This window comes from Panthera tigris, chromosome B4 (genome assembly GCF_018350195.1).
Source record: "Panthera tigris isolate Pti1 chromosome B4, P.tigris_Pti1_mat1.1, whole genome shotgun sequence".
Classification (NCBI taxonomy): Eukaryota; Metazoa; Chordata; class Mammalia; order Carnivora; family Felidae; genus Panthera; species Panthera tigris.
The window spans coordinates 114,823,892-114,836,367 of record NC_056666.1 but is presented as its reverse complement, the minus strand read 5'-3'; the positions used below and the strand labels follow the sequence as shown (position 1 = coordinate 114,836,367).

The 12,476-nt window shown below is 43.6% G+C and overlaps 1 protein-coding gene across 5 annotated transcripts in view; it reads left to right on the top strand.

Annotated features, from left to right (window-relative positions):
• TMCC3 (transmembrane and coiled-coil domain family 3) overlaps positions 1–12,476 on the top strand; it is a 287,838-nt gene that overhangs the window by 257,071 nt on the left and 18,291 nt on the right. The gene's annotated exons all lie outside the window — the stretch shown is intronic.

Here is a 12,476-nt window from a genome sequence, read left to right as displayed (position 1 = left end):
TCACTAGACCCCCAGGTCCCCGACTGACCTGGTCTAGGATTCTTCCTGACTTCACGATGCTCTGTCACAATTCACACCTGATCATATGGATGGCCCCAGTCAATCGGGAAGAAGTCGTGGGAATTTAGCAGTTTAGAAATCCAACATCAGCAAGGCTTAAAAATGTTGGCCCTTAAATGGTAAGAATGTTAATTATCTAGAGATTTCATTCACTCATCTATAAAACTTCTCTTTCAGTATCCATTAAATGAGGTGTTTCTCTGTTCATGGAAATTATTCCTTTATGAGAACCATTTTTTTTATTTAATCTTTTTTATATGTTTGTTTATTTTTGAGAGAGAGAGAGAGAGAGAGAGAGCGCGAGAGTGAGCATGAGTGGGGGAGGGGCAGAGAGAGAGGGAGACAGAATTCAAAGCAGGCTCCAGGCTCTGAGCTGTCAGTACAGAGCCCACAGAGCCCGACGCAGGCCTGGAACCCTCGAGCCATGAGGTCATGACCAGAGCCAAAGTCGGACACCCAAGACTGAGCCACCCAGGCACCCTGAGAACCAGTTCTTAAAGGAGAAGGAAGGGGAAAATTCTAAGGTGTGCACATGCTTATTATGAGTTCTGCAGTTTCGGTGCATAGCCTTGAACTTCTGCTGTTTCCAGGTATAGTCCTCTTAAAGCCTTGATGAAAACCACAAAGCTTTTTCTTGAGAAGTTTTAGGGTAAACTCTAAGTCTGTGAACTTTGCAAGTAAGAAACTGTTCCTTGATCAGATATGTTACTCTTAGTAATGATTCATAGAAAGTTTCATAGAAAGAATGTTGTAGGAGAGATTAGTGGACTCAGCACTGGAAAGTTTAATCCTTTATTGACCCCACTGGCCAGGAAGTAACCACAGGACATTCTTCAGTATGTTAGAGCCTCTTTAATTATCAGACACAGAAACATGTGGCTTGTCTTTTTCCCAGTTATAAAGCACTAGTTCAAACAGGATTGAGTCCCATTCATTGGTCATGGAATAAATTTAATGCATAAGAGCTATCATTTTATATTTTTATATGGAAAAGTAGAAGGAAGAGTACAGCAAATACCCATCTACCATATCAAGATTCAACAATTAAATTTTCCATATTTGTTTTATGTAGTGTGTATGTAATCTGTTGCAAAGTAAGTTACACGTAGACATTAAGGTACTTGGTTTCTGACATGTATACAAAACCAGGGACATTCTCTACATAATAAAATTAACATACCCTTAAATTAAAATTAATTATAATTTCCTAATATGCAGTGGTCCAAAAAATGAGCTGTTTTTAAAAATATGCTTATAAAGTTGGATTGCATGTAGTAAATACAAGTATTATTTCATAAAAGTTACATACATGTATACATGCACACATGTGTATGTATATATTGGTAAATACATATTTCTTACTGTGGGTCTCATTCAGAATTTGGAATATACTGCTTTATAGCATAAAGAAGCTGGCCGCATAAATAAGCGTTTGCTAGTCAGTGATACTGCTAGTTCTGTGCTGTTGTACAGAATCTAAAAAAGTGAATACTTGCAGCAACGTAAAGATCTAGTAAGGAGAATAAAATAAGTAGTATTAACAAGGGCCAGAATGGATCCGGGAGGAGCGGAAGTAACTTGGGCAGGAGTTCTTTGGAAAGGCCTCATAGAAGAAATCTTGAAGGGATGGTAGGATGTGGGTAAGACCGAGGTCTTGGAATGGGTGTGCCCAGAAGGAATGACGTAAGTATTGGGGTGGAAAGAAAGTGCAGAAATGTATTCAATGCACCGTAGCCGTGGAGTCTGTCAGGGAGGTGGTAGGAGGAAGACAGACCTAGGCAAGTTGGAGTAGGAAAAATTACTCAGGGATTAAGTACCGGCAGGAGGAAGAACCCAATTCCTTTATGAGAGGAAGAGCCGTTGTTCGTCTTGAGCAGCGTTATAATGCGAAGAAGGTGAGTATAATGACTCTCCGTGGCTGCATTGAGGAAATGAAACACTGAACACAGTGAAACCCATTTAAGCTCTTGCCCTTTGTGTAGATGAAATAGGAAGTGAGGGTCTGGATTCAGTGGGTGGATCTGGGGAGAGCGAGGAAGGGTCAATCTAGGGAGAGATTCTTGGACAAAGAGATAACAGGATTTGGTGACAGCTTGAGTCAGGGGTGGAGAGAACCTGGGCAAAATTAGCAAATGATGCCATTGATAGATAAGGTTATGGAGTTAACTATCACCCAGTTCAAAAAAACCCCACGCATCATCTGTAAAAACAAGCTTCCATGACATAATACTCTCAAGAATTACTTTGGGAGGCTTTTTTATTTTTATTTTTTTACAGGAAGTAGCAAGTTACAATAATTAGATAGGTTTTTCTAACACAGTTTTTCCTTGTTTTGCTTAAAGACTTAGGGAAATGTTAGATAATGTCTCTTTAGGGCCTTAATTTAGAGTCCTAGTTTCACTTAAGTAGCAACATAGAAGACTAATGATACTGAAAAAAAAATTAAGGATCAGATATTGAGATTTTAAGTTTTAGTCATTTGAGGTCTTGTACCTTTTCAAAAGTTGGATCACTCAGATACTTAGGTGTTCTGCTTTTGGGTGAATGGGCATCTTTTGAAAAATTCTCTTTACAGTTAGTTCAGATTCATTGGAACTTGATTCTGAAGGGACCTCCTGTGTGCTTTGAGATTCTGCCTGACTTTCCCCATCCTGTCTCCGCTGCAAGATGCATGTGCACACATAAGCAGATTCCATGATGTGGAGTGGGGAGGGAGTTACCAGCTTCTCCGGGAAGAGCGTGATCGTGGTGACAGCAGCATCATTGCTCTTGGCTCTGGACTTTTCCCAAGTTCCCACCTGTCTGGGTATGTTGGGTTTGATAAGCGATAGCCTATACTTAGAGCATTTAACTCTGTATGAGGCCCTGTTGCAAGCACTTCACACATATTAATTCATCTCAAGTTTACAGTCACCCCGTGAAGTAGGTACTGCTGTCCCCACTTTACAGATGAGGAAACCGAGGCATAGAGAGAATGAGCAGCTCACCTACGATGATACATTTAACGTGACAGAGCTAGGATTTGAACCTACACAGTCTGGCCCTGTATCTGCTTTTAACCATGAACATATGCTACCACCATAATACAATTAACCTCTGTTTAGGACACATGGCTTTGGAATTGGGGCTTTCTTGTGAATCTCAGCTGGCTGGTTGCTGCAGGTGTGAGTGAGCCCTGGAAGGCTGTTCCCTCTGGAAATATCGTCACTCCAAATATAGACGTGGGTTCCAAGAAAGGTCACAGTATAGTGTTTATCTTAAAAATCACAATCTACAGTTCAATTTATTTTTTTGTAGTTTCCTTTTTTCCAGATTACAAAGCAGTGTGTTCCTAGAGGACTGTCCTGTATCTGAAATACAAATCTTCAGTGCTTTTAAAATGCTGTGTCTGTGGGAGAAAGAAGCCTCCTCTTTGCTTCATCCCCATAGCAGAGCCTCTGATTATTATCTGCCTCCTAGGGCTGTACTCAGAGGAGGGGCTTTCTGTACAAACTGGCATGTTTCACTGGCATGGAGAGTCAGTAGCGGTGGTTAAAACAGAAGCGGGCTACATTTTGTATTCAAGATATCTTGGGATCTAAGCTAGTTTCTTCTCTAACTCATTAATGTTAAATTGGCAACATCTCCACTAATTGCCTTGTGGCACCAAGAACTGCCTAAAGCTGTTTGTTAGTATTTGGTCTCCTGGTTTCTCTCCGGTACGTATTTTCCACTTTGCAATATTTAATGGATACACAGTGCTTTAAGTGAACGAAAATTTAGGGTTGGAGGGGTGTGGGAAACATGTTTGTGTCTAGTAAAGGGTCTGGCATAAGGCAGCAGGACTCTCAGTGAAAGGTGGGAATGTTAGAGCGCAGACCTCGCAGCCGGCTGGAATCAGCTCTCCCACTTATTGGCTTTGTGACTTCAGACAAGTCACTTGCTTTTTCCATCTGTAAAGTAATTATTCTCATCTCATATTCTTGAAAGGAAAAATAAAATAATGTATGTGAAGCAAGTGGAAAATGATATGATGCTTAAGTCTTTAACCAGTAGCTTCTCTTTTTAAAATCAACTTGTACTATTTTGCCAAGATCCTGTCCTCTCTTGAACCATTCTTCTTGAGGCCTGCTCGTGTCCTTTATTTTCTTTTTTATGTGTAGTTATTTATTTTTGAGAGAGAGAGAAGTGCACCTGAGGAGGGGAGGGGCAGAGAGAGAGAGAGAGAGAGAGAGAGAAAATCTCAAGCAGGGTTTGTGCTCAGTGTGGAACCCAACTTGGGGCTTGATCCCATGTCCCTGGAATCATGACCTGAGCCAAAATCAAGAGTCACACATTCAACTGACTGAGCCACCCAGGAGCCCTTCCTTTTGTCCTTTATTTTTTTTAATGTTTATTTATTGATTTTGAGAGAGAGAGAGAGAAAGTGAGCAAGAGAGAGGCAGAGAGAGAGGGAAACAGAGAATCCCAAGGCTGCCCGAAGCAGGGCTCAAACCCACAAACTGTGAGATCATGACCTGAACTGAAATCGAGAGTCAGGTGCTCAGCTGACTGAGTCACCCAGGCACCCCTTTCCTTTTGTCCTTTAAAATAAGTCATTGTCTCCTTAGACTCTGGAGGATAAGAGGACTTCTTTATTTTTGTGTTCACGTTCTATTGAATTATGTTTTCCTAAGGGACAGGGAACTACACCTGATAATGTTGCTGGCACAGTAGATATGTTATTTCAAAAAAAGTTTTTCATTTATTGCAATACTAAGACTGCATCCTTATGCCATCACAAATAGTGTATTGAGTTAAAACATGGTGTGAAAGAAGGAGCAAGCATGTGGATTCTCAGCAACAGTTAGGATGATGCCGGCAGGGAGAAGGTCACTGAGGGAGGAAGAGCGTACGCCTGTGTATTCTGTACATTGTGGGTCATGCGTTAGTTGGTCACCTGTGTTGTTTGGAACAACAGAAAGCCATGAGACACGTCAGTTTCCTGAATTTTTGATCTGCTTGAATCGAGAGGCATTAACCGTCTGCAGTCCAGTCTGTCTGGAATACAACCCTGAATAACCTCTTGGCTACGGGTTCTCCTTGATTCCCTCCTGGCCAGCAACCAAGAGAATGTAAACAGGAGGGACAGCTGGCTGCCCCAGTTGGCTGTTTGTCTACCATTGATTGAGCAAGAGACTAAGGTCCTATTGAAGAAGGAATGTGGGGCAGGACACACGTGGCTTATCAGACATTGCGTCCCTTTGAGCTTTGAGGCTTCAGTATGGGGGGGGTGGGGAGGGGGATCCAGTGTTATATAAATACTTAGATGCCTAGCAGGATAAACACTGTTCAAGGGGTAAATGCAAATTTTGGGGAGAGCACAAAGGAAGCCGTCTGTTCTAGCAGAGCGTGGGGGTAGGGGTAGCTTTGTGGAAGCGACAGTGTTTGAACTGGTCCTGGAAAGGTAAACTGGGGTGGAGGCGTGCAAGGCCACGCTAGGGTGAGGAGCTAGGAGGTACTTAACACACAGAAATAGGAAAGTGCGTGAAGCATTCAGAGGCTTGTTGGATTAATGGAATAAGATGAAGGCTGAAAGCTTACAGGCTTTGGTACAAATCCTGGTTCTGTGCTTACTAGCTATAACCACAACCTATTTCATGCCTTCCCATTCCAAATCTGTAAAGCATAGCTATTGATACCTACTTCATGGGGCTGTGGGGATGAAATGAGAGTGTATACAAAGCTCCAGCCTTACTCTGGTGCCTCTTGAATAGATGCGTTCAAAATATCATTATGGGCAAGTCTCCTGGAATATGGCCAAGATAGGACCCTGATCCAGAGAGTTCTAAATTCTTTGCTGAGGATTTCACGTATTAGTTTCTTTTTTAACAATTTTTTTTTAAGTTTATTTATTCTGAGAGAGAGCGCATGCGCAGGAGATGCAGAGAGGGAGGGAGAGAATCCCAAGCAGACTCTGCATTGTCAGCACAGAGCCCAATGTGGGGCTCGAGTTCATGAACCATGAGATCGTGACCTGAACCGAAACCAAGAGTGGGAAGCTTAACCGACTGAGCCACCCGGGCGCCTCAGGGAATTTTTTTTATTACCAATTTTTTTTTTTTTTTAAATAGTCTTCACACCCAATGTGGGGCTTGAATTCACAACCCTGAGATTAGGAGTCACATGCTCGACTGACTGAGCCAGCCAGGCACCCTTAGTCTAGGGAATTTTAAAGATTTTCAGAAGGAACAGGACTTGGTTTGTCTTTTAAAAAGATAGTTTTATTTGGCCCAAGGCAGTCAGAGTTTTTTTACATTGTTTGGCCTCCTTTGAAGCCTAACGTAACTTCCATATAAAAAATAAATACTAAAATGTTGATTGTTCTTTTCATGGACATGAAAATTTTTTTCCTTGAATATGATGCTATTTATTATTTTGGTAGAACTAAGGGAGATTTTTATTTCTAATTGTTAGTTGGTGATAATACTCCTGGCTTACATTAGGAAAAATAAAATTGCTTAAAGGAAATAAGCTCCATATTGCAAAAGGGAAATAAACTAGTAAGGATCAGTTTTTTTCTACTACAGAATTAGGTATGTTATTTCTAAGCCCTATCTGATGACTAGTTCTATTTATAACAAAATTCTGTACTAATTATCCAGTACGCATGCAATATTTTTTATAGTACCAAAACCAAATTAAACCCTGACCTGCAGAGAAAAACTTAATAAGGAGGCTTAGGTTTGCTTTGGGAATGTGCTTTGGGACCCAAGTATCAAGTTCTGGCTCAATCTTACTAAGCAACTTTTCAAAGGACACAAGCCAAGTTGTAGTCTTCAGTGTGGCTTTCTCCAGGTGCCCTGGGAATGGGGGACAGCAGGAGCTGTGTCAGCTTATGAGCTGGATGTGTTTGACCATATTCCCCCTGTTACATATGGGAGCAAGAGTATGGTGCTCACCGCCAGGCAGGGTGACCTACCTAACATCTGTAGATTGAGGCACATTTACCTCTTTATCCTAAGAGGGTGTGATAAAGCATGGGAAATAGAGTAGCAGTAATATCCAAAAATAAAATTGAAAATTAAAAAGGAGGGGAATGCTAATCACCAGGTCTAACAGTTATTCATTTGGGCTGAACTTCCTAGCAAAAAGGGAGACATTGTTATCTGATAGGACACCCCTATCATATTGACTATTATATTTACTTTATGTATTTAGCTAAGAAGCTATACTTCAGTGGACAAATTACTTCCCCTTGTAGGGAAAATTACTTTTCCTGTGAAGAGTACCTCTCATGAACAGAATGTGGACTGAAGTGGAAAGTTACTTGGGTTCGTATTGAAGCTATTGCCTTTTAAAACGGGCATTAAGCCAAGTGAGATCTACGAAGATTCTTCCAGTGCCGACAGTCTGACTTCTGTTGCAGATCAGTGCCCCTCAGGTGAAGTTAGCTGTTGTCATGTGCCTCTGAGAGGGTCCTAAGAAATCCTCAAAGACTTCGTTCGGATTGGAGATGCTGAAAGACTGCAGGACAGTGCTGGCTTTGTGTGGTCATCATTCAGACACTTAGGTTAAGCACACGTTCCTCCCAAGAACCCTGCTCACTGGCTAAGGGCCTCGGAGACCCATTTTTCTCCTCCTTCAGAGCTGTCTCTCCTGCTTCAATTCCCGAGGCGGTTCTCTTGGGGTATAATGTGGTATTTCTACCTCTCCCCTAGTCCTCAAGGCAAGTGCTCAGTCCCTTTCCTGCGAGGGTTTTACTGACCCTCCCACTGCCAGAAACCGGTGGGGGAGTAACTCCCATGGTAGGAAGGACTCCAGAACCCTGGAAGTGGTTAGTTCAGCACCCAGGGGTTCTCACACACCCCAAGTTTCTTCTAAGTGGAGGAACTAAAAGCCACAATGATGTTCATTCTGCATTTAGTCCTAAAATTGGGGTTTCCTGCTTCCCCTTTAGAACTCCCCACCCCATATCTCCCCACCAGAAGGAACTGTGAGCCCTTCCTTCAAGAAGGCCGAGTTCTTCGTGCCCGACCTGTAGAGATGGGGGGCAGGTGTTAGGTGTTCACTTCCCTTTCCCAGACTTGCCTGTTTTTGAGGCAAGATAGATAGGATGCCCAGAGACTCTTTCTCTTAGAAATAGCCTTCTTTTGGGGGCACCGGGTGGCTCAGTTGGTTGAGCATCTGACTTCGACTCAGGTCATGATCTCGCATTTTATAAGTTCCAGCCCCACATCAGGCTCACTGCTGTCAGCACAGAGCCCACTTCGGATCCTCTGCCCCCCTCTCTTTGCCCCTCCCCCACTTGTGCTCTCCCAAAAATAATATTAAAAAAGAAAAAGAAATAGCCCTCTTTTGGTGTTGCTTCACATGCCTCTCCAGTCTCCTCCCCAGGGGACCATGGCTGTCCTTTACCTGCGGTTGGATTTAAATGTACGTTGCTTGCTTTTCGTTACCCTAGCCTGTCCCTTCTAGCTTCTTCTCCCCCTCTGATTTAATTCTTCTGTAGATTACACGGCATCTAGTAAATTTTTATCAGGTCAGACTAATTTTGTAAGAGATTAGTTTGTATTAATTGAAAGTGAGTTCTAAGCTATTTTGAAGACATCTATATTTTCTAGTGCATGTAATTCAAAGTAGGTTACCACTGTTGCCTGGTAGAGGCTTAATGAGAAGATAATTATTTCTAATTACAGTGTCAAGTGTTCATAAGTGCTTGAAGATGCTTGAAGAATTTGTTTTTGAGAACCGTAAACACTTTGTCTAATCTCCTGCATCTGTTAATTCGCAGTGTTGGGATAAAGGATTGGGCCAGCAAAGGTACACGTAGTCTGTCCCCTGTTCCAAACGATCCTTAATCCCGGAGTAGTGAGGTGAACTTTACCTGCAGGCAAGGACTAAAACTCCTGATGCTGTCGAATTTCTTTGGTCCATGATGCTAAGAGAGGAAGAGGCAGGGGAAATAAAACCTTTATGGTAAAACTAGTGATTCAGTTCCTGTTCTGTACACCATGAACTTCTTTAAAAGTTTGTAGTGTACTATTGTCAGACTTGAGCTACAAAAGGAAGTGTGTTCCTTGTCTAAGCGAATTAGAACAAATATTTTATGAAGTCACTTTACTAATAAAATATCTTTGGGATACTATGTGAAGATCTTTAAGTCTTTCATTTTTCTTTTAATGTTTATTTTTGAGACAGAGCAAGAGCAGGGAAGGGGCAGAGAGAGAGAGGGAGAGAGAGACTTCCAAGCAGGCTCTGCACCGTCAGCGCAGAGCCCAACGTGGTGGGGCTTGAACTCGTGAACTGTGAGATCACACCCTGAGCTGGAATTAAGAGACCCTCCACTGACTGAGCCACCCAGGCCTCCCTAAGGTTTTTCATTTCTAGCATGTAGAGGGAGGGAAAGTGGCATTCTTCTAAAATACAGGTATTGACTACTTTGTGTAGGTATCAACATGAATGTGTTAGTATCTCGTTATGAGGCTGCTTAACAAGCTTTCAGAATTACTTCTCCAGTGCAGGTTCGCTCAGTTAGCAAGAGAACCAAGCGTTTGGTGCTGGGGTTCAGGGCTTTGGTTGGCTTCCCTGGGTTCACTGAGTGGGGAGACATTTTGCAAGCGCACGTCAAGTTACCACAAAGCAAGATGGAAGATGGCTTAGTCGTGCTGTATGCATTACTAGCAGCAAAGTGATAAAAAGCTCGCATTTTTTGGTAAAACATAAAAAAGGTACCCCTACAGGGCCATGCCAGGCAGTCCCTTGTTTTCTCTGCTCTATCACCCAGCAGAGGGAAGAGTGTCTTCCCTTGTCTCCAGGCAGATCTATGACTTATCTACTGAGCGCCTTCCCCACATGCGTCCAGAGCTGAACCCCTCAGTTGTTAGGACCTTAGACGTGGCTGGCTTCTTCTCCAGGGGTCTCTTATCTCACTTCTCTGATTTTTACCATCTGTTTCTCTCCTTCTCTTTCTTCCCTTAGTGATTGTAAATGCTGCATGTGATTTCAGTAAAAGCAATAGGCTTTTTTTTTTTTTGGTCCTCAGAATTACTTTGTCTGCACCACTGTGCCTATTTTAAAGCACGGGTGAAGAAGAATGAATGTCACAGGCCGTATCAAACCTGAGATTGGTGTGGTTTCAGCCAGCAACATGAGCGCTGTGGTTAGGCAGCAACCTGGACGAATTTTTCAAGTTCAGACTGAGGGAGGGTAAGCGTGCTGACAGAGCAGTCTTAACCAGACCCAGGGCGTCCACACAAGTCCTGGTGCCCCCGGTAGGGCCCCTGCAGAGCAGGTTCTCACGCTATTGGTGGCTGAGCTTAGGTCCTGCAAAGTCTTACCTGTTTCGTATGTCAGAGTGTAGCCCCAGCTAAGCTATTCATTATCTGTGGAGGACCTCAAGAAATCTATTTATCAGCCTGGCTTTTCTCATGAAAGAGGGTTAGTGTATAGAATATATGAATGCTAAAAAAAGTATTTAGCATAATGCCTGACTCATAGTAAAAGTACCCTGTCATTGTTCGGGAGGCAGGCTCTGGAGACAGACTGCCTGGATTTCAGTCCCCACTCTGCTGTTCACTAGTTGTGTGCCTGTAGGCAACTTATCTAACTTCTCTGTGCCTAGTTTTCTCATTTGTAAAACAGTAACGGTAGAACCTATCTCAGAATTGTTTAGCAAATGAGATGCCACACGTGTCCCTAACGTGACATTTTTCCTCCCGGGCATGTGGTGGGATTGTCTTTCCCCGTCCTGTAGCCCCCTTGAAGTTAGGTAGGCCCGGTACAGTGAGCGGACGAAGCCATAAGTGCCTCTTCTGATGGAAGTCTTTAGGCTCCAGTGAACGATTCCCCAAGTCCCCTGCCATGGCCGCCAGCAACACTGCAGAAGGTGGGGTCCCTCACAGCTGGGGTCCCTTAGCTGATGCCCAGCAGTCTTGTTGGCACGAGCAAGAATGAACCTTTCCTTTCTTCCTTCCTTCCTTTCTTTTTTTCTTTCTTTCTTTTTTTTTTTTTTAAAAGCCACTGAGATTTTGGCATTGTTGCCACAGCAAAGCCTAGCACATTCTGATTGGCATGCCACAGGAGCAGCCTTGCCTCTGGACCTGAAATTAGATTCCGGCTAAAATGAGTAAGGGTACAGAATGTCAGCCGTGTGGGCCTGGACCCCAGGCCACAGAGACCTGTGAGTGCCTTTGTGGGCCTGTCTGTGAGAGCACGCTCGTGTGCGCTGGGGAATACCTGTTGCCTAGGAAATGGCCGCCGGTTTCAAGGACTGACTCTTTCCTAGTGTGACTGAGCTCAAGCAGCTTTTCTTTTCTTTTCTTTTTTTCCCCAGGCAGCTTTTCTTAACGCAAAAGGTCCATTGTATCCGGCCTCGGGTCTAGGCAGGCAGTTGTCATCCCCTCTTCGTTCTGATCTCTCTGTGCCTCTGCTTGTTCGGGCCATTCCGTGACCCCCAGAGCCTCCGGGGACTAATGCTTCGGTCCATGCCCTCCAGGCACCCACAGGCCCGCCCCCCCCACTACCCCCCTCCCTACTCCCCAACCCCCCCCCCCCCCACTGCGTTCCCTTTTCCACTTCTCTTGGGTGGGGTTCGGGTGGTGTGCCCCTGCATTGACTGTCCTTCCCTTTTGTTCGTTTTCCTCTGGAGCTTTTAGGGGGTAGATATGAAATGTCACGAAGAGAGCCCTCTTTGGAAGCCGGAACAGTGTGTTCCCGCAGCCACTGTATTACTTTGTGCTGTGCCTGGCTTCCCAGTGAGCGAGGTGAGCTCGCTTACGTTGTATCGGAGCCTTGGATTGTTGGCAGAGGTGACTCAGTGTCGGTTTTTGATGTTAGTCCAGGGCTTAGGCTTTTCTGTAGCCTTTGTTCCAGAACATTGAGGTGACCGTGGAAATGTTGCCGCTGCCGGAAGGAAAACATTATTAGCGATGGCTTTTCACTAGGATGTCGGTGGTCTGCCTTTCACGTAAACTAATAATAGCCAAGTCATTCTAAGAGAACTGAAAGGGGCTAGCAGTCATTTTTAAAAATAGCATCTATTCTGCCAAAATGGTATTTCATGTTCTTTTTTTTTTTTTTTTTTTTTGAATTGGAAAATATGGAAACATAAAAACAAGAATGACTCCTCTAAACCCCGCCATGCAAAAATAACCATTGTTTGGAGCTTGTTTCCTTTCAGTTTTTACATGGAGGTACATTTTTAAATGAAATTGGAATGACAACAGTAGCAAACCTTTTTTGAAACCATTCTCTGTGCCAGGAACTCTTTAAGCACTTTATGCGTATTATCTCATTCATTCATTCACAACTCTTTGAAGAAAGATGATCTCCGCTTTACGGAAGAGGACACTGAGGCACAGAGAGGCTAAATCATTTTCCCAAAGCCACACAGCTCGTAAAAGCGGTGCCTAGACAGAAAGCAAAAGCAGTCTGTCTCTGGAGCCCAGGGTCTTGAC